Genomic DNA, 3,933 nt, shown 5'->3' with positions numbered 1-3,933 from the left:
CTGCTGTAGGAAACAGGCCACCTACCTCCATCTGCCTTGTTGAGTGCGGGAGAAAGGCAGTGAGTTCAAACAAGGAAAGAAGAGAAGTTAGCAGGTCCTGGTAATGCTTGTTCATTGTTATCCCACAGTAGAAAACCACCATCTAGGCTGATGTCTTCAAGTCCATGAGGTCAGTGTGAGCTCCAGCCAACTTAAAGAAACTGAGGCTATTGTCACCCACAGTGACAGCTGGTATTCTCTACATGGGACTCAAAAGGCCATGGAGTCTGGCTTGGTCCCCCTGGAAAGCCCTGTCAAGGCAGACAGAGAAGCACAGCAATGCCTCTGAGGATCTTCTGGAAAACAATAGCATGCAGACAGAAGAGCTCATGCAGGACTTGTAAAGGTACATATGCCTCAATTTTAGTAACAAGTTTGATGTTTACTTATAACATACTAGGTTTGTTCTACCTCCTGCCTCAAAGAATTTTGGTAGATAAACCATTTCCTGTTTGTAGCTTTGGGAAAATGCCAATAATCTTTGTGGCCAACTCCTATCTTTCTCTGTAGGTAGAAAGTGAAACCTTGTCCAGATTGTAGGAGTGCAGTAGAAAAGAAAAAATAATGTGAGAAAGACAGTGGACTTTATCATTTGCTTAACCATTAATTCTAACTGCCCATGTATGTCAAGAACCAGGAAATATAATGGGCCCTATCCTCATAGAGATGATTGATGATCAGAAGATTCAGACATTACTCAAATAATCATAGTCAATGAGGACATAATTACACTCTGAGATAAGTGCTAGAAGGGAGAAGTACTCAATTTTATGACAACTTTTATCAAGAAGCTCTGACTTGGACTTGGGGGTCAAGTATGAGGTCCTTCAATTTGACTTTGGTTGAGGAGAAAAGAAGTGGATTTTCAAAAGAGTTACAGGAGGAGGAATGAAAATACAAGGGAGGACTCACGAAAAAAGGAATTTATTAATAAGAAATTATGAACGAGCTGTCTTTCTTTCTCAGTCGCCACCATGCAGCTCTTTGTCCGCTCCCTGGAACTACACACCCTAGAGATGACAAGGTCAAGGCTTGCCCAGATCAAGGCTCAGGTAGCCGCACTGGAGGGCCCCGGAAGATCAAGTTGTACTCCTGGAAGGCATGCCCCTAGTGGATGAGGCCATCCTGGGCCAGTGTGGGGTGGAGGCCCTGGCCACTCTGGAAGTCGCCAACCGCATGCCTGGAGGTAAAGTCCATGGTTCCCTGGCCTGTGCTGGGAAAGTGAAAGGTCGGACTCCTAAGGTGGCCAAACAAGAGAGAAGAAGAAGACAGGCCAGGCCAAGAGGAGAATGCAGTACAAATGGGGTATAGTCAATGTTGTGCCCACCTTTGGCAAGAAGGAGGGCCCCAATGCCAACTCCTAAGTCCTTTGTAATCCTGTTATCTCTAATAAAGCAGTCAAAATAAATAAATAAATAATTGTGTGCTTATTCTTACATGTTTAAACTTCAGTCCCCTTCAAAGCACTTTTCGTTTGATCCAATATACCAGTGATCTCCAACTATTTTGGCATCAGGGACTGGTATCGTGGAAGACAATTTTTTCCACTGAGGGTGGGTGTTAGGAGGAATGGTTTTGGGATGATTCAAGTGCATAACATTTATTGTGTACTCTATTTCTATTATTATGGCATGTAATATATGATGAAATAACTATGCAACTCACCAAAAAAAATGAGGCACAAATAGAAGTGGTAAAAAAAACAATAATAATGGACAGGTCATGTGTGGATTAAAATAAGCTTCAGATTCTGACTTAAAGTCTGCCACCAGATGCAGCTGTACAATTGAAGTACATCAACTAACTTGCAGCTCACTGATAGGGTTTTAATATGAGACTGCTAGCAATTGATTTATTATGGTCTCTGTGCAGTTAAATCTCACTGCTAATGTTAATCTGTATTTGTAGTCACTCCCCAGCACTAGCATCACTTCCTCAGCTCCACCTCAGATCATCAGGCATTAGATTCTCATAAGGAGAGTGAAACCTAGATCCTTCGCATGCACAATTCACAAGGGTTCACACTCCTATGAGAATTGAATGCCACCACTGATCTTACAGCAGTTGGAACTCAGGCAGTAATGTGAGTTATGGGGAGTGACTATAAATATCAATGAAGTTCCACTTGTTCACCCGCTATTCACCTCCTGCAGTGCAGCCTAGTTCCCAACAGACCAGGGATTGGTACTTGGCCATGGCCCAGGGTTTGGGTACCCATGCAATACACCCATTGAGACACTTTTCCCACTAGTCAAAACAGTTCTTGATTTTCCCAATTTTGATAATTTTTAGTGCTTCTGCTATTTTTTTGTTTTACCTCTTTCATATCAACAAACGGTTTCCCTTTGAGGAGTTTCTTCATCCAAGGAAACAAAAGAAATGTCACTTGGGGTGAGATCGGGTGAAGAGGAAGGGTGGAGCACAGGGGCCATGCCATTTTTGGTCAAAAATGACTGAACACTCAGTGCGGTGCGGGCAGGTGTATTCATAAATCACACATTATGAAATGGGTAAATGTGTTGAAGTTATCTCCAAAGTAAAATTCACTGAAGCTGAATGCAGCCTTTCACTACAACACTAACTGGTACACTGATGCAAATAGGTTCCCAGAACACTTATCTAGAGGGGGAAACCTGTGCTCGACTCCAAAGGGCCCACCCTCCAAAAAAGTAATTCCGTTTTTTGGGGGGATTTCCCCTCGTACAGTGCTATGGTGAGAGGAGAGTTACATATTTGAAGAACCTCAATGATAATCATGCAGACTCTGCCCACCACTACCTGAGTACAGAGGACTTGAGGGGAAGCTACAAGGGAGTGGTGTGAGTTGAGGCTGTAGGTGGAGAGAGGATCCAGACCACACAAGTTCATGTACATCTTGTTAAAAACTTGGTCTTGACTCAAAGAGCAATGGGAAACCTGGTTCCTCTATTTATTGGCTTTGTGACCTTATAAACAAGTCACTAACACCTTATCACCTTGCTTTTCATATTTGTTGAGTGAAGCATATCATATTAAACTCATAAGAGTTGCAAATAAAGGTTGTAAGTGCCATAAGAAATAAGATGATGAAGACAGTGATGGTAGTGATATTTATAGCTAACCTTTCCTGAGCACTGTGTGTGTGTGTGTGTGTGTGTGTGTGCGCGCATATGTGTGTGTGCGCGCATATGTGTGTGTGTGTTTGTGTGTTCTGTGTTCACTTGATTTAGCATTCAACTTTTTAAATGTAGCTTTACAAGGTAAGACATTCATTAATAGACTAGTCTATTCAAACTATTTTTAAGGTGGTAGAACATTTTCTTCCAATTAAGTCTTAGTTAGAAGTCCCAAGTATAAAGAAAATACATAGAGAAGCTTAGGTCAATACTTAGGTCTGGCCAAAGATCTAGCGCCCTTGAATTTCAGAACACCCTTCTTTCTGTGGAGCCACTAATTACAACTTTATTACCATTAGGCTAGGTCAGCATGATTCCCTCTTTCTTAATATGAAAGGGATTAATGTGAAAAGGGATTCAACTTAGAATATCGGTACATTCACTAGAAAGACCAGCAGTTTTAAGAGAGTGTCTCTGTTTCAGATTTTATCTAGGGTTGTTTTAAGGCTGAAATTATGTACTTGCCAGATACTCGCAAATCACATAAAGGTGCTGAGTACGTGGAGAGTGATTATTAAATGCTAGTTCCTGTTATTATTATTATTATTATTATTATTGAGTTGGAATCTCACTCTCTCACCCAGGATGGAGTGCAGTAGCACACTCACAACCACTGCAGCCCCAACCTGCTATGCTCAGGCGATCCTTCCACCTCAGCCTTCATAGTAGCTGGAATCACAGGAACATGCCACCACATCTGACTAGCTTTTTAAAAAAATTTATTATATTGTACAGACGA

General features: G+C 41.7%; 1 pseudogene; it reads left to right on the top strand.

Annotated features, from left to right (window-relative positions):
- Positions 1-1,013: 1,013 nt before the first annotated feature.
- Positions 1,014-1,403, top strand: LOC103265273 (annotated as a pseudogene).
- Positions 1,404-3,933: the final 2,530 nt, after the last annotated feature.

Source organism: Carlito syrichta, unplaced genomic scaffold (assembly GCF_000164805.1).
Source record: "Carlito syrichta isolate Samal-C Ts95f unplaced genomic scaffold, Tarsius_syrichta-2.0.1 Scaffold306252, whole genome shotgun sequence".
Taxonomy (NCBI): Eukaryota; Metazoa; Chordata; class Mammalia; order Primates; family Tarsiidae; genus Carlito; species Carlito syrichta.
The sequence above is the reverse complement of the archived record's forward strand: the minus strand, read 5'-3'. Positions and strand labels throughout refer to the sequence as shown.